This window comes from Schistocerca nitens, chromosome 2 (assembly GCF_023898315.1).
Source record: "Schistocerca nitens isolate TAMUIC-IGC-003100 chromosome 2, iqSchNite1.1, whole genome shotgun sequence".
NCBI classification, from domain to species: Eukaryota; Metazoa; Arthropoda; class Insecta; order Orthoptera; family Acrididae; genus Schistocerca; species Schistocerca nitens.
Window position 1 is genome coordinate 307,684,396 of NC_064615.1, and position 24,659 is coordinate 307,709,054.

Sequence of the window (24,659 nt, forward strand, 5' to 3'; positions counted from 1 at the left end):
GGCACCTACTGTATTTTCGTTGTTTTGATTATTGCCCGACTTCAGCCGATCTTAATGATTTTAACCAGTATGGCATGGCAAAGGACAATTCGTCACTTACTTTCTTTCTTTATCACATTTCCCTGTCACTGTTAGGCGATTCTACATATACACTGTCACCCATTACCTCCATTTCCTTTAAGCAACCAGTAAGTTGGTATGACTGAAGCCTTGGCGATTAATAAACTTCAGGTTTGTTGGTTGAATGATTAAAGGAACAAAACTACTAGGTCATCAGTCCCTTTTTCCTCGAATGGACAGGTCTATATTACCACAAATCAGAGATGATCTACCCTGCAAAACCCATGGATAGAAAACCTTGAGGTCTACCAAAGGCCAATGAAGCGGATATAATAGACCAAAATAAGAAAAGGAGACAGAGGAAGAAAGGCAGGCAAGGTGCCCTCTCCTGGGAGCAGATGGAAACCCCTGAAAGCAGAATGCAATGATGGGATATACATCGCCAGCCACTGCCACTTACCAGAGGTATGGTTTCAGTCTTATCTAACAGGAAGCAAAGAGTGCCGTTGCAAAATACCTGTGCAGTAAGCAGTCAGTCTTCATCTGATTGGGAATTAAGTACATGTAGTGTTCCTCAAGGTTGCATCTTGGGTCCATTGCTTTTTCTTCTGTACATTAATGACCTCTCGTCTGTTACATTGGCAGATGCTAAGTTTGTTTTGTTTGCAGATGCTACAACCATTGCAATAAGTAGCAAATCAATTACAGATATAGAAATAGCTCCTAATCAAATTTTCACTGACATTAATAGATGGTTTAAAAGCTTAGTCCCTGTCATTAAACTTTGAGAAGACCCACTATATGCGGCTCAGAACCTGTAAGAGATTTCCTTCCAGCATGTGTATAACATATGAAGACCTGCAGATCAAAGAGGTTGACAGTGTTAAATTTCTGGGATTACAACTCGATAGTAAATTCAGTTGAGAAGGGCATATAACAGAATTGCTTAAGCCCCTAAAGAAGTCTCTATTTGTAGTGAGAATGATGCCACTTGTAGGAGATATAAATACAAAAAAACTTGCTTACTTTGCTTACTTTCATTCTATTATGTCAGACAGGATCAAATTCTGGGGTAACTCATCAAACCGATCAAAAGTTTTCAGGGGGGAGCAAAAGTATGTGATAAGAATCATTTGGGGTGTAAATTCAAGATCATGAAGAAACTTGTTCAAGGAACTTTGTATTCTAACCACTGCTTCTCAGTATATTTATTGCTTAATGAAATTTGTTGCAAGTAATAAATCTCTATTTCCAACCAATAGCTCAGTATATAGTACCAGTACTAGGAATAATAACAATCTACATAAAGACCTAAAATCGCTTACCTTGGTCCAAAAAGGGATCCAATATTCAGGAACACACATTTTCAATAAATTGCCAGCAACCATTAAAAGCTTGGTTTCAGATAAAGCACGGTTTTAACAGAGTTTGAAAGACTTTTTGACAGGCAACCCCTTCTATTCTATAGATGAATATCTTAACAGAGACTGTTAAATCAGCTTGCCACGCAGAGTGGCCGCACCGTTTGAGGCTGCATGTCATGGACTGGGCGGCCCCTCCAGCCAGAGGTTCGAGTCCTCCCATGGGCATGTGTGTGTTTGTGTGTGTGTGTGTGTGTGTGTGTGTGTGTGTGTGTGTGTGTGTGTGTGTTGTTCTTAGCATAAGGTAGTTTAAGTAAGTTTAAGTTGTGTGTAAGTCTCGGGACCGATGACCCCCACGGTTTGGTCCCTTAGGAATTCACACACAACAAACAAACACATACACACACACACACACACACACACACACACACACACACACACACTCACACACACACACACACACGCATTGTTAGATTTCAGTTTTGACAGCACTTCGTCACAACAGTCACGAATCGGTATGTTGTGTGTGTTAATAAATTAATAGTGTATAACAATGTTTCCTATTGACAGCATGTTAATTCTGTAAATATTAGCTGTTCCAGTTTATCGCATTGTATTCACCTATTTCGACAATCTCCTGATAAGTGATCAGGGTAGTAAGTATTGTATTAAAATGTTTTTATGTTATACTTCCTGACGTGTTCCACACACACGAGAAGCATCTCATTTTTTGGGTCTACAGAAAGAATACTGAATCTAATGTAATGGCACTCAGAAATGGCCTAGGAAAACCTAGCAACGTGAGTGCAGCAAGAGAAGCAAAGAGAGACAAAAGATGAACAAGTCTAACAGACCATGTAAGAGGTGGGAAGAAAAGTAAAAGAGCAGGTAGGATGAGGACCAGGCTGTACAACCGAGCCTAGACAGCTGGAGCCTGGTGTGGGCAGGAAGCAACAGAGTTTTCTACCCAACCCTCAATGGGTCAGTACAGTTAAGTGGCCCTCCTTTAAAAAGAATGGTAAAATAAATGAACAAAATGTAGAACTAAGTCAACCGCTGAGGCATCGTCCTCTAACACTAGGGTAACGAGTCAGGGGGATTAAGAGTCCACCACAGGGCAGCAAGGGTGGGACAGTCCAGCAAAATCTGGACTACCATCAGACAGGAACAATAACGGTGCGGTCGGTCGGTCCTCGTGGTGGAGGAGATGACCGTGACTTACTCAAGTATGGCTGATGTGGAGCTGGAAAACAATGAAGAGCCCTTGGTAGAAGCCTGTTGGTGATTTTAGAGCGATCCATTCCGTATTTCTGATTCGTAAAACTTGATCGCACAATACCAATCAGAGATCTGTCTGTGGAACACCCATCTCAAGAGTTAGTTTATTAGCAGGCAGTTTGGCCAGGCTATTAGGCTATCAGGATCCCAACATGGCTTGGGATCCAGACGAAGGTCACTTACCATCCACTTTGTTGGAGGAGATACAGGGAATCCTGGATAGCCACGACCAAGCGATGGTGAGGACAACTCTGGTCAAGAGCTTGTGAACCGCTGAAGGAGTTGCTGCACATGAGAAAGGACCTACCGGTGCAAGAATGGATATGCTGAAGAGGACTAAAGATGGCTAGCAATTCTGCAGTGGCAACACTACAGCTATCTGGCAAGGAACGCATTTCAGTACGTCCTGCATGAATACAAGCAAAGTGCAAATGACCAGCAAACATCGAGCCAACAGTACAGATTACCTCTGAACCACAGGATGCACCAAGGATGGAGAAAATTCGGTGGAAGTGGGCCTTGGGAGGGACCAAGCCTATCGAACTTTGCAACAGGTGAACATGAAGCTGTGGCTGAGGGATGCACCACAGGGCATAGAGGAGAGATGGAAGAGGAAACAACTGCAAAACAGAAAGGACAGACCAGACATGAATTACGATCATAATCCCTGATTAGGACTTTCACTGTGGGACACAGATTTCTGTGTTTGGAAAGAGAAGATGGTAGTTCAGATGCATAGGAGAACTGAAAACGTGTGTAGCATAATTGACAAGCTGTTGTTAGTGCCTGATCCACAGTAAATGGACCCCAGCCTCCATGAATAGACTGTTCACAGGGTTAGTTCGAAAGTCTCAGGCCGCAAGTAGAATCTCACAGCGGTGCATCGGATCCAGTATCTGCAATGCTGATGGCAATCTCAAATAATATACCAGATTCCCATAATCAAGGTGGGTTTGTATCAGGCAGCGAAATGTATTAATGTGCAGTCAGCACTTTCGCTTAAGCTGGCGAAGGTGGGGAATCCCTGTCAACTGAGAATCGAAGACAAGTCCCAAAAAGAGATACGTTTTCACCACAATGAGTAGTTGTTCGTCGAGGTAAAGTTCTGGTTGTGGGTGAACAGTACGATGTTGACAGAAGTGCATGGCGTGAGTTTTGGTGGATGAAAACCGAAAGCCTTGGGTGAGGACCCATGCCTGCGCCTTTCGTATGGAACCTTGCATTTGATACTCAGCCACACCCACACTAGAAGAGCACCTATAGAGGCAAAATTAGTCATCATTCAACGAGGGTGTTGCTGAGGGCCCTACAGCTGCTTCTAGACCAATTATGGCTGCTAGAAAGAGAGGGACCCTCACTACAGAGCCCTTCTATTGGATATTGTGGGTACTATGGAAAGCTCCAACTCGAACCCAGAATGTACAGTGTAAGAGGAAGTTCTAGGTAAAAATCTGGAGCGGACCCCAGAGACCACACTTGTGTAATGTATCAAGGATGTTGTGTTGCCAACTGTGTCATAAGCCTTTTGCCAGTCGAAGATGACGGCTATTGCTGAATGGAGTATTATGACTCAGGGTGTCATGTGGTAAAAGATAATTGCTTTCGCTACACCTGCAGTTTTAGAACATGAAGGGCAGGGTGATAGTTCTCAGACACTGAGGCTCAAGAATAATGCAGACCAAAATGGTCTGCGACAACGTCTGGAACAGTGTAGACATTGCCATTCAAGGTAATACCAGATATACCTACAGATAACTGATACCTGTAGACACATCTGATCTTCGCCCAAACCTGCAAAAGAGGTGGACATACCATTCGTAGAATTCTCGCTTCCATCATTTTATTAAGTGGCGGACCTGGGCATAGAGCAATTTAAAGGCTCGATCGATGGGTGCCATTTATTGCGTTGGAGAGCCTACCTACGATCTTTAATGGCCTTTGCGATTTCTGATGACCAGCAAGGTACTGTTTTCCATCAAGGCGGGCCAGAAGAGCATGGGGTCACTAAATCAGATGCCAAAAGAATGTCTGTACTTGTGTTCTAGACTGTCTCATGAATATCTCCATGTGGCAGGGAGCCAAGGGCGACAGCAGAGGCGAAAGCACCGAAAGCACCCCAGTCAGCACAGTTGAGAGTCCATAGGGGCTGGCTTGCATGGAGTGACGCTGAGAGGCAAACAGGAAGGTTGGAAAGTGTTCACTACCACACACAGTTATCGTGGACTCTCCAGTGGATGGATGGGAGATGACAAGCTCTGTAAATGGGAAGATTCTGTACGCCACACTGAAGTGTGTGGATGTACTATTATTCAAGAGGCGAAGTCAAGTTGTGCCAATAAGTTTTTGAGGTCTTTACTTTGGCCAGTAATCGCATTCCATACCACAAAGGGTTACGGTCGTTGAAATCACCCAAGATTAGGAAAGACTGGGAACACTGAGAAACCAATTCAAAAATTATGTTCTGAGACCCATCACCACCAGAAGGGAGGTAACGTTTGCAGATGGTAATATCGTGAAATGCCCTTAACTGAACAGCCGCGTCCTCAAAACGAGTATTTTGTGACATTTTACGAGTTCCTAACCACGAGCGAATTACATAGTTTCGTGTGTGTCCTTTGTTAGTTTAGTTTCTTGGGTTACTGCGTGTTAATTTAATATTTGATAGGCACAATTCTCGCGCTTTTCCTCTGCATCGGAAAGTAAACTGATTTTGTGGCATATTACACGTTCCTGACCAGGAGCGAAGTATATAGTCTCGACAGTGTGCTTTGGTAGATCAGTTTTTTTTAATCTCTGCTTATCAATCTATTTTATTTGACGCGGTTCTTGCGTTTTCTCCAGTGTGTACAGTACAGTTCCACAATACATGTCGCTAGTCCGTTTCTCTGTGTAGTATAGTTTTCCACGGTCTTAGGTATGGGTATGGACTTTAATTGCTGTGTGTGGATGCGAGCCGAGTTGGCGACACTTTGTTCTCTGCTGCAGGTTGTGATGGCTTCGATTACACAGCTTCAAGCTGCAGTGGATGGGCGTCACTGTTGAGGGCTGGCTGTGGGGATCCAATGGACGTCCAGCATGTCTTAGTCCTCCGATCGGTCCACACCAATGGCCAGTTCAGTTATTGCTCAAACTGAGGTTGACCCATCACCAGTGGTCAGGTGGAGATCACCTCAGGGCGAGGCAGGAAGTGAAAGACTTCCCAGGGGCCTGCACGAAAGGCTTCCCTAGTTAGTCTGACAAACAGGTTCCAGGTGTTGTCTGTGGCTGACACTGACGCTCAGCCAGATGCAATCGCCCACCTTGTTTCAGAGGAAACCTCTCAGCCTGCCAGACCCAGGCAGTCATAGAGGGTGGTATTATTGGTAGTTGAGAGCTCCAATTCGATGCTCTTACCGACTTCCCAGCTCTGCTGATAGACTTGCTGAAAGGTTCAAAGGTAACTTGAGTTTAATTTCAAACACGTAGCCGAATCACATCATTATATATGGTAGTGATATGGAATAAAACGAGCATATAAGGTATGTTGTGGGGAAGGCGAATGACCGACTTTGTTTTATCCGGATAGTTTTAAGAAACTGGTTCATCTCTGAAGGAGACCACAATACACCGACTCATTGTCGAGTACTGTTCGTGTGTTTGGAATCCCAACCGGATCGGATTAAAAGAAAAAATCGAAGCTTATCAAAAACATGCTGCTAGATTTGTTGTCGTTAAGCTCGACCAACATGCAAGTATTACAGAGATCCTTCGGCACTCAAATGGGAATCCCTGGAGACGTTCTCTTCGAGGTCTTTTGAGAAAATTAGAGAACCAGCAGTTCAAGCTGACTGCCGAAAGATCATACTTCCGCAGCAGTACATTTCACGTAAGGATCTAGAACATAAGATAAGAGAAATTCTGTTATGGAGGCATACAGGCAGTAGTTCTTTCCTCACTATTTTCAAGTGGAACGGAAAGGGAAATGACTAGTAGTGTTACAATGTACCCTCCCCCAGGCACCGTATAGTGGCTTTTGGAGTATGCTCGTAGGCATGTATGTAAATGGAGATGTGTGGTTTCAATGCTGACATGTTTTGTGAGTGTGATATTCAGTTCTGCAGTGACCTTAGCACCTACTATCCTCTCATTTTTCGCAGATACTCTACAATGAGGGTCCGTTACGATCATTCAGCACACAGTTTCATCCTCGTTCTGGCTTAGTGGATCGTGTTTTCATTGAATGCAGTGTAACACATTGATAAGGTGTCTCTTGAATCACCATACACTTTGGCTACCATGGTTACAATAGCACCCACTATACAAGTACCAACAATGTACCTACATTTGAATTTACTTAGCTGTGACAGTGTTCTGATCAGAAATGGCATATGCAATGCATTGATGACATTGCACAGGTGCTATCCGTGGTCAAATATAGCAGCGCGACCACCAGTATCTGCATTTAAGTTCAGGCACGCATTTCTAGCGGTGTTTCCATATTTTTCTTCAACCCTTCTATATCAGCTACAGTATAAGCAGTGTCTCTACACTACATATCTTTGCTTAGCCTTCGACTTACCGAAAAAGTCTAAATACTCTACTACTTCGAATCCAACACTTTTGTGTAAAATGTGGTCAGTTTTAACTAGACGACTTTTGAAGTTATCTGGTAGTTGTTGTACTAAAGCTGAGAGAATAACACGGATCAGGGCATTAACAAGACGTAAAAGAAGTAAGGATAATACAACAAGCATAAGTAGCCAAAAAACTTGTTTTTTTTCGCTGTAAATACTGCATTTCACTCACATTGATTTCCTTATTGCCACTTACACCTACTCTTTGTGCTGTATGTTTAAGAACTATTTGTTTTTGTAAATTCTTTTGGATTAAAGGACACCACTCACTGAAAAACCAAAGCATCCATGTCTCAATAGGCACTTACAAAAAGGAAGAAAACTTGCTAGCTTTCAGAGTAAATGTTTTACGAGCTAGAGTAAAATACACACAAATGTTCACACACACACACACACACACACACGAACATGCCTATACCCCTACATGGAGCCACCTGGACTAACAGTGCATATTTGCACGTGGGCTGGTTGCAGAGGAGGTAATTTTGGGGAAAATGGGTAGAGGGAGATTGAGGTTGGAGGTAGGGAGAAGGAATGAGAGCGGGTGCTTGTCGACTCAAAAGGAGGGAGCCAGTTTTCCAACGAGGGAAGAGAAGGGAGAGGTGGCAGGTTTATGGGCTAGGCATGCGATGTACAGTTGTAGGAGCCAGTGGGGAGCGGTGCACGCTGGAGGTGAAGTCGGCACATGAAGTGGGAGGGCGTGACAGAAGAAAGGATTGGGAAAATGTTGGGTGCAGGATGCAGGGACAGTGGGTTAAATGGGATTGAGGTTAGCAGTATTACGGGAGCGAAGGATGTATTGTTAAGAATAACCGCCATCTGTGTAGTTCACAGAAGCTAGTGGTGGAAGGAAGTATCCAGATGGCCTGGAGTGTGGAGCACCCATTGAAATTGTGAATGTTGTGCTCAGCTCTATTTCGGGCCACCAAGTGGTTATCTTTATTGTTCTGTAACCCTCTGACAGTGGCCATTCATCTTGGTGGACAGTTGGACAATTGGTGGCAGTCATACTGAGATAAAAAGCTGTGCATCGATTGCATGGTATATGATATGACTTCTTTCACAGCTGGCCCTGCCACTAGCTGGATAGGATAAGCCTGTGATTGGACTGGAGTAGGAGCTGCAGGGTGGTTGGATTGAGCATGTTTTGCAACTTTGTCTACTACAGGGATATGATTGCTGTGGCAAGTGGTTCGGAATGGGAAGATGGACTAGGAAGTTGTGTAGGTTGGAGGAAGGGAAAGATCTTGGGTTGGATTTACCTCATATCAGAGCATGCTAAGAGATAATGAATGCCCTGGTGAAGGATATGGTTCAGTTGTTTAAATCCAGGGTGGTAACAGGTGATCAGGAGGGCACTCCTTTCTAACTGATTCTTTGGGCTAGTGGTAGGACTGGGTGTGTGAGGATATGTCATCGGAAATCTGTTTGTGGATTAGGTTTGTGATGTATTGCTTGTCTGTGATGGCGTTCATGGTGACTTCAGCATACTAGGAAAGGGAATTTTCGTCACTGCAGACACTTATCCATGGGTGGCTGGGTAGTATGGGAGGGATGTTTTGGTGTGGTATAAATGACAGCTGCCGAAATGCAGGTACTGTTCACGGTCATTAGGTTTAATGTGGACAGAAGTGCGTTTGTGCTTGAAGGTTGATGATTGAGGGACATCCTGACCAAGATCCTTTCCACCACTCCTACAGTAGTATTTCATCGTCAACCCAACCTACTTAACATTCTAAGCCACTCCCTCTCCCAGCAGTTTGCCATAGGGTGCATGTCGATGCGTCAGGAAAAAAGAAGAAAAAAAGAGGGTGTGGGATCTGCTCAATCCACCCACCCAAAACTTCCTACTCCATATGTCTATCTTTTCAGAGATGGTTGCGGGACTTAGCTGTTCAATACACAATGTCAAATCAAACGCCTTTCAGCTGTCTAATTTGCAAATTTTTTTTATTGAGCTACCAGTTTCAGTGTTAGGTTATGCCCCTTTAGGCCTCCTGACCCACGTGCTATATAAAGAATGAGATGCTATATTTCGAGTCTGAGAGGTTTAGGAAAGGTAGTGTTTGATAGTGGCAATGCCATGGGTATGAGGGATGTTGGTGTTTAGGGAGGGGGATGAACACTGGCGAGTGGAGTTCCAGGAGGTAAGTGGGTCGGTGCGGCTTCATTTCCAGTCAAAATATGGGCCAGATGTTAAAGACTGGTATCTGTGGATTCCGACTTGGAACAGTGATCACTTCACACATCATCTGCCGCCTGTTCTGAAAGCTGTTAAAAACACGAACGCAATAACGATGTTATTGTCACCCTATTCGAAAAGCAGTCTTGGTTCTACAGGCACACACATGTATCGCTAATGATATCCACGTTAAATATTATACTACTTTATAAATCGAAGAATGGTATTGATTTCGAAGGAAGTGATCTTCCACACAAATGCCACAACATTGAATAGAGACGGTGGTTATGGGGTGTGTACTATCAGACAGGAAGTGTGGGTGTACATCGCCAGCGGTGTAAGCTCTTAATAACATTTCCCTTATCATGGGGTTTAGGAAGTGATTCGGCTAAGGAACATGATACTTTGCCGATATCTGCAACTCTCGCATGCCGTTGCTAGATATTTCCCGCGCCAACAAACAGTATTTGTAACACATTCTACCTCAGTACCATGTAGACAGTGTCACAGAGGTTCTGCGATATATTCATGGGGTTATAGATGAGGGGGGGATGATGGTTGATTGAGAATGATCACATTCAGTAGTTGGTGTGATATGTCAGGAATCACTTAAAAAATCCAATGCTAGATTGATGTCATAAGAAATGTACAAAATCCTATGACCAAGACACTAGCTTTCTGGATATATAGTGTGATGCTTTGTGGTAGAAATGGTGTCAGAGATTTGGAATCAAATCTACGAATTAAGACACACACTTGCATTGGATCCTATGGAGATGTCTTTTAATGATCATATTCGAGGCACTCTCTCATCTCAAAGCGAGTCACCATTTTTCAACTAACCTGCTAAGCACCCCATACAGCAAAATACCACCTTGGTTTTTGATAGTTCCACTGCATCTTGTAACCATTCCTCAGTCTCTACCCCTCTACCCCACCCTCCGTGCAGCTTTGTTCATGAGATCATCCCAACTTAAGTCGGAACTGAGCGGACGTCGGAGAGCTCGATGTCTACAATCTTCAGCATCATGTGGAGAAATAGGGTAAGTTGAGTTAATGTGACAGGACAGCATTCTGACCACTCGACGGAAATGGGACTACATTATTGTTGCTCCAACAACTGTTAAGACCAGCACCAAACGAAGCTTTCTACTGCAACACGAGGCAGTTGAAAAGACAGTACAAGCAGTTACGCTGGTGTTTCTTATCGGGAAATTTAGGAACTGTAAGGAGAACGAGGCTTTTGCTGCTGCATTTCTGTACATTTCAAAACTACACTCATGCTCATAAATTAATGTGGTGCCATACAACATGGCGCTACACAAAACTGGCGCTAATAGCATATGCACATAGGGAACACACACGACACAAATCTGTCAGTCCACGGTATTGGTGATAAGTTGACAAAACCGTCCCTAAACACATGTGCTACAAAACGCCACTGTTTCCTGCGCATGTACCCCAACATCAATATGGGAAATGATCACCATGCATACATACACAGGCCGCACAACGGGCTGGCTTACTATGGATCAGGTGGTCGAGCAGCTGCTGGAGTATAGCGTCCCATTCTTGCACCAGTGCCTGTTGGAGGTCCTGAAGTGTCCTAGGATTTTGAAGACGTGCAGCGATACGTCGACCGAGAGCATCATAGACGTGCTCAGTGGGCTTTAGGTCTGGAGAACAAGCAGACCACTCCATTCGCCTGATATCTTCCGTTTCAAGGTACTCCTCCACGATGGCAGCTCGGTGGGGCCGTGCGTTATCATCCATCAGGAGGAACATGGAACCCACTGCACCCCTGAAAAGGCGTGGTGCAAAATGACGTCCTGATACACCTGACCTGTTACAGTTCCTCTGTCAAGGACATGTGTACGTGCACCAATCATAATCCCACCCCACACCATCAAGACACGACGTCCATACAGGTCCATTTCAAGGACATTAAGGGACTGGTAACTGGTTCCTGGTTCACGCCAGATGAAAACCCGGCGAGAATCGCTGTTCGGACTATACCGGGACTCGTCCATGAACATAACCTGGGACCATTGTTCCAATGACCATGTACTGTGTTCTTGACACAAGGCTTTACGGGCCTTCCTGTGACCAGGGGTCAGTGGAATGTACTTTGCAGGTCTCCGGGCAAATAAACCACGTCTTTTCAGTCATCTGTAGACTGTGTGTCTGGAGACAACTGTTCCAGTGGCTGTGGTAAGGTCCCGAGCAAGGCTACCTGCAGTACTCCGTGGCCGTCTGCGGGCACTGATGGTGAGATATCGGTCTTCTTGTGGTGTTGTACACTGTGAAAATCCCGTACTGTAGCGCCTGGACACGTTGCCTGTCTGCTAGAATCGTTGCCACAATCTGGAGATCATACTTTGTGGCACTCGGAGGGCCCTTGCTACGACCTGTTGTGTTTGACCAGTCTCCAGTCGCCTTAGTATTTTACCCCTCATAACGTCATCAATATGTGTTCTTTGAACCATTTTCAACACACAGTCACGATTAGAATGTCTGGAAACATCTGCACACTGTGAATGTGGACTGCTGCCAGCGCCATCGTGCGACGACCGCAGGACAATGCACCGCATGGTCATACCCCGAGGTGATTTAAACCCGCAAACAGCTCATCAGAGCGTTGTTTCACTATGTATCAGCATTATCCTTAATTAATGAGCATTAGTGTACGTGCAGGTACTGCAGTCCAAAGTGGAAGTTAGAAGTGTAGTTGGAGCAGTTTATTACTCTGAGATTTATTCCACCTGACTACTATTATGGCTAAACTGAATGCTGTAATGTGATATAACATGAATCACATACTATTATTAACGTATCGGTGCCAGTGGTTAGTCACTTGAGAGCCTTGGTGGCACATAGATTGTATTAAATCGGGCGTCCAGCGAGCCAACGTCCACCTAACGTTTGTTACGTGTCGTAAGCACCACAAACCACGACCTTTAAATTTCTCGAAGATATTTGGCTCTCGAAGATAGTCGTGCTCCCGCGCTCTCGATACTACTCACTGTAACCAATTTTGGGAAGCAACAAATCAGCCAAGTAATATTGTAGTGAAAACTGGTGTTGCAGCAAATAAGAACGCGGACCTACCATGATAAATAAAATACAATTCTCAGGTGCAGACTCCAATAAAGCACATATTACAACTGCAAGAGATTGCTATTGTAGTAATGTTTGACTCCTGTAGTGAATCCGAGAGCAAACAAATGACGGAGTATCCAGCTAACGTCTTCCCTTATGCGCCTTATGATGACTGATCTCTCATCTATGTTCATAGATTATTTTCACAATGAATCAGACTCTGTCCTTCAGAACTTTTCAATATACGTTAGCCCCTTGTAGAATAATCGGTCTTCTCTTTATGTACATAGAATTTAGATACTGGTTTCACTCAGAGTTAAACAATTAATTTTGCATTGCCAAATGGGACTTGTAATTATGCAACTACAACAAGCGCTTGCATAAACATTACCACATTACACATTGAATTTAGATTCGCTTAACTGCACTCAGTTCTATGGCCATCTTGCATACAGTAAAACCTTGAAGACTTATCAGAAATTCACACCAGCGCCGAGCCACGAAAGAAATCACTGACCCAATGACAATGAGAGTGCATCTTGGTTGTGATACACGGCTCTACCGTTGTGCTATCATTCAACACAATTCCAATGAGACTTCGTATCATGCAATCAAAACCACATCCTCACATATGCTTCTACTAGAGTATTAAATTGCATAATAACCTGTCGCTACTCAACTGCTGTTCCAGACACTCTGAGCAGTGCCGGGAAAGCCATTTGTACTGTTAAAGTACTTACTGATCAAATAAAGTTATCATTTAATCAGAGTGGTCAGATATGGGTCTGTCCCTCATGAGGAGACCAGAGCAATTCTTCAGAGCGAAAGGGGCAGCGCGAAAACTAGCGCTCCGCTCCTCATTATTCGTACCTCCCCGCCAATGAGTAATCACGCCGTACCTCATTTTATAAACCAATGAAAGAAAATAGCATTACATGTTTTAGATTACATTTAAAATATATTTTTCTTCGCCAGAAGGGTTAAGAACAATTGGGACTTTATAAGAGAACGCAGGTTTTCTCGGCGAATCTTGATGATAAAATCTCAGGTTGACAGCCTAGTCAATGCGTCGATGTCCGGCAACGTTACAGAAAGTTTCTTACTTGCCATCTTCAGGCGAAGTGTCGGGTACACGTTTCGTCCGGATCTTTATAGCCACTGGATCATGGGCTTCTCTGCATCTTCAGTGCTGGTGGGGCCAACCAGGTGGGAGAGGAATCGGTGCGGCGACGAGTGGTGGGGGGCAGCCGCGGACGCCGGTCTTGGAGTCTTGGAGTCTCGTCTCGGTGCGGCCTGTTTATTCCATCCATCGCCACCGACCTGCCTCCATCGATGAGCTCTCGTCTTATTCTTGATAATGTTGTGTTCCACGTGGCGTTGAGCTGGAAGCCACTATCCACGTTGTGCAGGTTATCACTGACCCGTATCTCCACTGGCTCTAAAAATAGAGTCCCAGAAACCTTTCGCTCTACAAAGTCTCTGGGTTTCTTCAAACTGAAACGTGTGTTCTTCATTGAGGCTGTGCTCTGCGACCGCGGATTTTTCCTTTCGTCCGAGGTGAACGCTTCTCACATGTTCAGAGATGGGTTGAGTGATGCAACGCTGTGTCTGTCCGATATATTGTTGTCCACATTCACAGTGAACGCTGTAGACACCTGGTGTTCTTAGACCCAAGATGGCCTTCATTGAGCCCAGCATATTCCTGATTTTTGCTGAAGGCTGGAATATTGTTTTTATCTTGCTCTTCTCCAGTATCCTGGCAGTCTTGGCCGTGGGGGTCCTGCGTACAGGAGAAACGTCAGACCTTTGCTGTTCTCTTCTTCCTGATGCTCCTTCTTCTTGCTCATCTTGAGAGCGCGTCTAATCTGCGTTCCGGTGTAGCCGTTCTCCTGGAAGGCTTTCTTCAGGTGCTGAATCTCAGTAGTTAAACTGTCCTTGCCGAATTTGTCATGAGCTCTGCGGACAAGGGTAGTGAGCACGGATTTCCATTGTACAGGTAAGTATTCCATGTACAGGTTGGCGATACATGGTGCCAATGGGGATCCCATAGCGAGTCCATCCACCTGTTGGTACAGCTTGCCCCCCATTGGAAATACGTGGTCGTGAGTGCATGGTGGAATAATTCCACTGTGTCTTCATCGAAATGATTCTCCAGTAGTTTCAAGGAGACCTGTAGCGGTACCCTCGTGAAGAGGGATGTAACGTCAAAGCCGATCATAATATCATTTTATATCCATGACGTGTATATAAATATGTTATGCATTTTGACAACCTTTTCTTTTCAGCGTGTACCATTTTTACACCTTGATGTAAGTTTATCAGTTACATGTTTACGCATGTTGTAAATAATTGCGTAAAATAAGTTACTTCAGTTACATTTGTGTCTTTCTAATTAAACAATTTTATTTCAGACTTTCTATTATGGTTCTGCTACAGCAGTGATTCAGTGCCGATTCTATTACGCTAAGTTAATAATTTTAAGATGATGACTCTTTTCCTCCCGTCATTAAGCAAAATCGAATCTCAATAGAAATTATTTGCTTCATTTTCCGTTAATAAACCACTTTTTCCAGCTACTACTGAACATTTCGAGGATAAATCATTTTTGTGTTGCATCTTAGAGCAAGTTGGGTCATTTGGTTGCTTTATAGGATATGTCTTTTGAATCTAGTATCTATTTTGCTGTTGTGACTAACTACATATGGTCATACAATTCTGACTCCACACACAGACAAGTTAACATCTGACATTTGACGATACTGATCTTGTGTTGGTACCTGCTATTTTCTGTTCGATGATCATCATGTAGACAATGGTAACACTTTTGGGAAATGAAATAATTGCTTTATAATAATAAGGAAGTACTTGTGATAATCACAGGCTCATTACTTAATGATTGAACGTATAATACGTTTTGAGAACGAAACTGAATATGCAGTCGTAAGAAATGTCATTCTTTACTAACTTGACTGGAGCCCAAGTCACTTGTACTGTATCAGAAGGAACTGCACGTACACTCACATACATTTTTTCTTAAATATCTCCCACAGACATTGGATTATATGAACTTCATAATTTGATTGTTAACCTATAGTTTTACTGTGCATGTAAATGTGTCTTCGAGAATTGCTACTTTTCTATAGTATGGTAAATTTAATGACATGTAACTTATATATATATATAAACTCTGGAATCTACGTTTAATTCTATCATTTCGTTAAGATATGTATGTCATTCAATGGTGTTATAAGTCACATACTTTTTATGTTCTGGATTAAGACATGAACTCTGTGGTAAGTTGTGTACAGTACCTCTAGGGATGGAACTTGTGTAGAACTAGTTTGTCATTATGTGATTGACCTAAACTTCATATTTTCAACAGTTCTTCAGCGAACATGTCACACTTGTGTAATTGTTTGTGGTCATGCACATTTGAGTCATTTACTGAGCACTGAGCTTATGTGCCTATTCACATAATGTTGACTTTTACACTCAAGTGCATAAAACTCACTATTATGGATTTATTCTATATGATTGATTTCTGTTATTGTGTCATATAAGAGACTTCTGATGTCCTATGTCAATTAGGAGAACCTATTTCCTCAAAGGGATACGATGTCAATGCTTTTATGAACATCATGGATTCCTTTGTACTCAACAGGGTATACAAGAGCGTCATACTATTACTAAAGACTCTGTACTGCACCTTTATGTGACACACGGAAACATTTTGGTCTTGTTGTCAGTGTGCGTAATGTGTGTGTAACGAGCCACTGAGTCTGCTTACACCTCAAACCTGAGTGTCGTCAAATGAAAACATTAATATTCTAAAGCATGTGTTTCTTTTCATGGTTTTCTGTTGCCAGATGAAGTTAGTTGACGAACTGTATATAACATTTTGTTGTCTTGTCAAATGAACTACCAATGTCAGGTAGCTTTGAGTTCTCACCAGCAAAATGATACTTGTATATTTATTTTCTCTCTTTGCGCTGTTTGCAATTCTATGTAATATTTGTATGTAATCAACTGAAAGAGTTTTTTACACTCTTGGAGAACTATAAATAAAGTTTTGTTACCCTGTCAAATGAGGTGCTATCAGTGAGTGCTTACAGACTCAAAATGATATCTGTATATTATTTTTTTCTTGACTCTATTGTACAGCTTATCAATTTCGTATTATTTACATAACTTACACAATGTTACGCTTATGTTTACGTATTCTACCGCTTTTTTAAAATATCTGCTGCTATTCTTCTCAATTTTTTTACGTAAGAATTTTGCGTTTGCTCCTTGCCAGAATGTTAGGCAAGTGTCACCCCCCAAAAATTCTTAAAAGTGATGGTGGGGATTGTGAAAGTTGGACGTGTAAGATTATGCTGTGTGCACACGCAAACTCTGAGTTTGAGATGTTATTATTACGAGTAGTAGCGAGCGAGCAGTTGTCGAGGGGAGTCGGAAGTGGTCGGAAGCAGCGTGCGCTGGAGAGAAGCCGCACGACATGAGAGGTCGCAGGCTGACGTTATAGTGCTAGTAGTGCAGGAGGAGACATTCGTATTAGCTGAGAATTTTTGGTAACTTGCCTTTTCTCTGCGTGCAGTTGTTGGTTACTTGCGCACTGGAGGGATTTTGTCACATTTGTGTAAGGATACAATCAGAGTAAAATTCGTATCTTTGCTGTGGCCAGAAACGTGTTTATTGAGTACAGACATTGTGGAATAATTAAAAGTCTTTGTAAAATTTGTCAGCATTTCAGTCATCAATTTTCTGAATATAGTAAATTAAAAGAGTTGATTGATTTCTTCAATTTTGATTCACATCATTTAAGGTTAGTTGAGCAAACCCCTCGTGATCACTATTTCTATGAATAAAAATGTGGCAGTAATTGTTTCAATTAGTGACAAATAGTGAGTGTTGTGACAAATACAGGGATTAGCGACCACAAGGCAGTTGCTGCTAGGCTGAATACCGTAACACCTACAACCATCAAAAAGAAACACAAAGTATATCTGTGAAAAAGCTGATAAAAATGCTCTTAAAGCTTTTTTAAGAGACAGTCTTCACTCCTTCCGCTCTGATCATGTAAGTGTAGAAAAGTTGTGGAATGTACTGAAAGAGATAGTATCAACAGCAACTGAGAGACATATAGCACATAAATTAATAAGTGATGGTACTGATCCCCCATGGTACACAAAACGGGTCATATCGTTGTTGCAGAAGCAATGAAAAAAGCATGCCAAATTTAAAAGAACGCAAAATCCCCAAGATTGGCAAAGTTTTACAGAAGTTGGAAATATAGCACGTACTTCAATGCGAGATGCTTTTAATAATTTGCACAACGAAATTCTGTCTCGAAATCTGGCAGAAATCCCAAAGAGATTCTGGTCATACATAAAGCACACCAGTGGCAAGACGCAATCAGTACCTTCACTGCGAGATAACAAAGGTGAAGTCACTGATAAGAGTGCCACTAAAGTAGAGTTATTAAACACGGTTTTCCGAAACTCCTTCACCAAAGAAGACGAAGTAAACATTCCTGAATTCCAATCAAGAACAACTGCCAAGATGAGAAACACAGAAGTAGATATCATCGGTGTAACAAAGCAGCTTAAATCACTTAATAAAGGCAAGGCCTCCGGTCCAGAATGTATACTAGTCAGGTTCCTCTTATAGTATGCTCATAAAATAGTTCCATTTTAGCAATTATATACAACCACTCGCTCACAGAAAGATCCGTACCTAAAGACTGGAAAATTGCTCAAGTCACACAAAATACCCAAAAAGGGAAGTAGGATTAATCCGCTGAATTACAGGCCTATATCACTAACGTCGATTTGCAGTAGGGTTTTAGAACATATACTGTATTCGAACGTTATGACATATAGTCAGCACGGATTCAGAAAATATCGTTCTTGTGAAACACAACTAGCTCTTTATACTCATGAAGCAATAGGTGCTATCGACAGAGCATGTCAAATTGATTCTATATTTTTAGATTTCCAGAAGGCTTTCGACACCGTTTCTCATAAGCGTCTTCCAACCAAACTGCGTGCCTACGGAGTCTCGCCTCAGTTGTGCTACTGGATTCGTGATTTCCTGTCAGAAAGATCACAGTTCGTAGTAATAGACAGAAAGTTATCGAGTAAAACAGAAGTAATATCCAGCATACCCTAAGGAAGTGTTATAGGCCCTCTACTGTTCCTGATCTATATTAACGATGTAGGATACAATCTTAGTGGCCGTGTTCGATTGTTTTCAGATGACGCTGTCATTTACCGTCTTGTAAAGTCGTCAGATGACCAAAACGAATTGCAAAATGATTTATATAAGATATCTGTATGGTGCGAAAAGTGGCAATTGACCCTGAATAAAGACAAATGTGCAGTTATTCACACGAGTACTAAAAGAAATCCGCTAAATTTCGATTACGCGAAATGTCACACAAATCTGGAGGCTGTAAATTCAACTAAATACTTAGCGATTACAATTACAAATAACCTAAATTGGAACGATCACATAGATAATATTGTGGGTAGAGTAAACCAAAACTGCGATTCATTGGCAGAACACTTAGAAGGTGCAACAGGTCTACGAAAGAGACTGCTTACACCACGCATGTCCGCACTATTCTGGAATATTACTGTGCGGTGTGGGATCCGCATCAAGTGGGACTGACGGATGACACTGAAAAAGTACAAAGAAGAGCAGCTCGTTTTGCGTTATCGCGAAATAGGGGAGATAGTGTCGCAGACAGGATACGTGAATTGGAGTGGCAATCATTAAAACAAAGGTGTTTTTCGTTGCGACGGGATCTTCTCAGTTTTCTCCTCCGATTGCGAAAACATTCTGTTGGCACCCACCTACAGAGGGAGAAATGATCATCACGATAAAATAAATCAGGGTTAGCGCAGAAGAATTTAAGTGTTCGTTTTTCCCGCGTGCCATTCGGGAGTGGAACGTTAGAGAGATAGCATGAAGGTGGTTGATTGAACCCTCTGCCAGGCACTTTATTGTGAATAGCAGAGTAATCACGTAGATGTAGATGCAGTCTCTGCACTGCACTCTGCTTGGATTGCAGTATTGCTTGTTGAAATGTTTTAGCATGTTGCCGATCACGCAGCTGCAGCGGCAAGACGAGGTAAGTTGTCTGCTACGTACAGGAACGTTGCAGAACAGTCGTTAGGAGACGTTAGCTGATATTTTACAACTCGCAGTCAGATGGTTGAGAATTGATTTCTTTATTGTTCGTGGGAGCAGTAATTAAATTTCCGTTTCCTTTTCCTTAAAATCAGAATTCGACTATTGTCAGAGACGTAATGGCATACCCGTGTTGCTGCACGTCCTTTATAGTTATCCATCCATTTCAATGTATCGACTCGGTAGTTTGCGGACTAGAATCTCTTATCTCTAAGTGATACGTTTAGCTGAGAATTGGTTTCTTGATTGTTCGTGGGAGCAGTAATTAAATTTCCGTTTCCTTTTCCTGTTACGTTTAAAATCAGAATTCGACTATTGTCAGAGACGTAATGGCATACCCGTGTTGCTGCACGTCCTTTATAGTTATCCATCCGTTTCAATGTATCGACTCGGTAGTTTGCGGACTAGAATCTCTTACCTCTAAGTGATACGTTTAGCTGTCTCCATCACCCCTGAAAGTTCGTGATATGATCACGGAATTGCTCTCTCTGTGTGTGTCCAGATACTTTTGATCGGCCGGTGTAGTGGTGGAGTCTGTTGCGGCTCGCGCAGAGGTGAGCGGTTGGAGAGGGGGCGGAGCCGGCGACTGCGGACGCCGGGGTCTTCAGCGCCGCTGCGCAGGTCACAGGTCGGCTGCCGGCCTTGGACTACGGACGCAGGCGCGCCGCGGCTGCCGTGTGTCCTCCTCCTCCTCCTCCTCCTTCCACTCCCACTTCTGTTTCTGTCTTTTTGGTCCGTCACACAGCGTCCGCACACGTGTAGAAGTTGAGTTTTTTCGCCCCTGCCAAAGGACTATGACTTGAAGCTCCATACGATCCTCAGACCGCCTTTCAGATTTTAACGAAACCAAGATAATGGCGCGAATTATTAAGAATGGAAACTTCGGGCAAGATCCGTTTGGGTCATACTTTCTTCTCAGCTACTGCTTGTCTTCTGTGTTCTTCGATTCATAACTGCTGTCCGCATTCTGCAGTTGTTCAAATGGCCATGAGCACTATGGGACTTAACTTCTGAGGTCATCAGCCCCCTAGAACTTGGAACTACTTAAACCTACCTAACCTAAGGACATCACACACATCCATCCCCGAGGCAGGATTCGAACCTGCGACCGTACCGGTCGCGCGGTTCTAGACTGAAGCGCCTAGAACCGCTCGGCTACTCCGGCCGGCGCAGAAGTTGTAAATAAACTTTCGCTCCCTATACGTTCATCACCGCCTCTGTCAACATTGTCATTTTTTTTAAAATCCACAAGTTCAAAAATGGTTCAAATGGCTCTGACAACTATGGAACTTAACTTCTGAGGTCATCAGTCCCCTAGAACTTAGAGCTACTTAAACCTAACTAACCTAAGGACATCACACACATCCATGCCCGAGGCAGGATTCGAACCTGTGACCTTAGCGGTCGCGCGGTTCCAGACTGTAGCGCGTAGAACCGCTCGGCCACTCCGGAAGGCAATCCACAAGTGCTACGACCATAGGCTTACGTTTCTTTTATCTACCCCGTATCGTATGTTCCAGCAATAGTGTTGCCTCGTACGAACGTAAATTCTCTGGAATCCGGTATGCTCTTCTCGACCATGGAATTCCACCAGTTTTTCGATTTCTTCTGTAAATAATTCGTGTCATTATTTAGCGGCCATATTTTATTAAGCTTATGGTTCGCTAGTATTCACACTTGTCGGCAACTGCCTTGTTTAGAAGTTAAATGATTACATTCCTCTTCAAGTATGAGTGTGTTTCCCTATCTCCCAGCCGGCCGCTGTGGACGTGCGGTGCTAGGCGCTTCAGTCCGGAACCCCGCTGCTGCCACGGTCGCAGGTTCGAATCCTGCCTCGGGCATGTATGTTTGTGATGTCGTTAGGTTTAGGTAGTTCTAAGTCTAGGGCACTGATGACCTCAGATGTCAAGTCCCATAGTGCTTAGAGCCATTTGAACCATTTTCGGGCCCTATATCATATATAACCCTATATCATATATCCAGCACACCATAAAGAATAAATCTGTCGTCGCGGACCTCCCAAGAATCTCAATAAGTCTGAGGGAATATTGTCTACTCCCGCTTCCTTGTTTCCATTTCGTTTTATCACTGCTGTGTGAAATTCTTTTCACAATATCATATCCCCAATTTCATATTCATCTGCATTTTCTCCCCGTTCTATGATATTGACTTCAAGTTGTTTCCCTTGTACACATCTTCTATACATTCCTTCCACCTTTCAGCTATCCCTTCCTTGCTCAATAGTGGCTCGACATCCGAGCTCTTCAAATTTGTTGACTCATAATTAGGAGAAGGCTGTATGTGCCACCAGTGTGTTGAACTGTAGGTCCCCATGCTATAACAAGTTGGGGAAGTCAGTTGAAAGGCAGTAAGAAGACAGTGGCATACCGTTTTTAGTACGAGCATGCCTCGTAGAAAGACCACTGCTTGGCGTTGGAAACAACCTTTGGTCTGATGACAGCTTCACTGTACCAAGTAGAACTGAACCTCTTTCATAAAAGATTTAAATTTGTTAGCACCTCTAAGTAAAAACCCATGCAAGACGCAAGTGCGCCCAATTCTAGTGTAGTGTTCCTGAGTTTGGAGTCTTCACCAACTAGACGCAGCTGCAGGCGGTGAACGAAGAGAGAGGAGCGCTGTTACGACACTAAGAGGTCGCTATGGTGCACACCTAAGTGTAACAGAAATGTTCACGCAACTTAAGTGGATATCGTTGGAAGAAAGAGGAAGTACTTCGTGCTAAAGCGTGTTGAGTAAATTTACAGGACCCGTACTTGAAGAAGACTATGTGACCTTTATGTTGTCACCATCATATGATTGGAATAGGGAACATGGCAATTAGATATGAGAGATTACGGTACGTACAGACAATCATTTTACCAACTCTGAGACAGCAAGTGGATTAGGATAAAGTCACAGATGTCGGTGCAAAGTAACCTCCACTATATACTGTAACGTTGGCGGTATATGTCTGGAAGTTCTAAGAATAACTAACATTACAGAAGTGTCACAGTCTACGGAAACGGAAGTTTGTTTTAGTATTCCTACTAAATAAATCTTCCAAAACGTGAAAAGCCAATACGATTAAGGGATAAACAATAGTCAAAATTTTCTAATTAGCATTAAAGTATTTCATGAAGGTATTAAAAATGGAAAACAAACACTAAACTGCAATTAGGCTATGAGCAGTAATAGCGAAGCTAAGAGGAAGTCAAGTACAGAACAATCTTATCTGAGAAACAGAAAGAAATATCGAAAAAATGTTGGAAAGAAAGAAATGAGGATACTACCAACTGAACAAAATGAATATTTTTATATGATTCACAGTTTCCGCGTTTGATGAAGATACTTAACAAAAACAACTAGTTTGAAATGGCTTAAATACTCTAAAACACTACAGAGTCCTGTATAAAATCTTTGACGCATAATATACACGCCTTTCAGAATGAAACTCGTAAAAATAGAGGAAAACTGGAAAATATAGCTTGTACTAATATATTGAAATCATCCACTGGTGTCCACCTCACACGCTGCAGATTTTATCCGCCTATAAAAGAAGAAAAAAATGTTCATACTGGTTCAATGAAAGCACCCTCTACAGTCTACTCCACACAATGTGCCACTAAAAGAAGAAGATGTAGCGTGTTCTTCTTAAGAAATTGGTCAGTAAGTACGATGTGCAGTAATCTAGTTGCAAAGACTTTCTTTGCTGCACTATAAAGAGCCTATCACATGTATCGAAAGGAAAATCAAAATTAATGTTCGCAATGAAACAATGAAAACACCTCTTGGAATCAACTGCACGCGATATTACTAAAGGAAACATACCTCTCTTATTATGACGAAATGGTTCCGCAAATTATTTTAATCCGAAAAATTTATTCTGTTAACTGAGGTATTGCAGGTATTACTAGCCGTTACTTCCTCACCGTTTCAACAATGCAGTACTTACGTAACACGAATTTCAGTTTCTTCTGACTGGTTCACTCATGTTACAAAATCGTCATCAGTGTTGTTCTCACCGGTGCCTGACTTCTGCAACTATGTCAAGCAGAGCTCGAGTTTTCCCGAAGGAAGGAAGCAAGGTTCAGAGCTTAGCATCTGTCTACGCCGTAAGCGTTAGAGGCAGAACACCATCTTGAATTACGGGAGAATGGCAACGAAATCGGCCATGCCATTTGCAATGGATTCGTCCCGGCAGTTGACTGGGGTAGAGTTAGGCAAATCACGGAAAATCTCGATGGCCGAACCCTAATTTGAACCTTCGTCCTCCCGAGATTCCTCGGTATGCCACATAGTATGAAGGACCAAAGTAGGGAGATCATAGTCACGTAAAAGAACTTTCGCATGATCTCAAGTACAGCCCAACAGTAAAGGGTTAATTTTATGTTAATATGTTAATGTGTCTATGTTTTTATGTATTTGACGATGTAGATATGTGAAGCGAAAGGAGACGCGGCGTAAATGGCGCCGGACGGAGAATCGTCGGGTGGCAGCCATCAGCTGCAGCTGAGAAGCTGGCCCCTGACTGGACAAAGCTAGCCATTTGTAAAAAAGAGAACTACTGTTGAAACGGCTACAAGAGCTGTTCGTGTGTTGTTTCAAAATTGTTGCGCTGCGTTTTTTCTGTAAGGTCAGAATAGCAGGGATGTGAACCACTGTCCATGAACTCAAAATATATTTTGAGTTGAGATATCGAGTCTGATCGGATAGAAGGCACTAGTACCTGATGGGCGAGTCAAATGTGACGGTACTTTCCAGTCGGAATAAATCAGTGATAGACTGTGGTTTGCAGAAGACATTTTAGCTACCTTTCCACAGAGCTCTGGTCAGAGGAAAGTCACGGTTAAATTTTTGTAAGAGAACAGTACC

The 24,659-nt window shown here is 42.9% G+C and overlaps 1 protein-coding gene across 3 annotated transcripts in view; it reads right to left on the reverse strand.

Annotated features, from left to right (window-relative positions):
- Window positions 1-24,659, reverse strand: part of LOC126236074 (neprilysin-2-like) — a 213,838-nt gene that overhangs the window by 144,896 nt on the left and 44,283 nt on the right. The window lies entirely within an intron of this gene.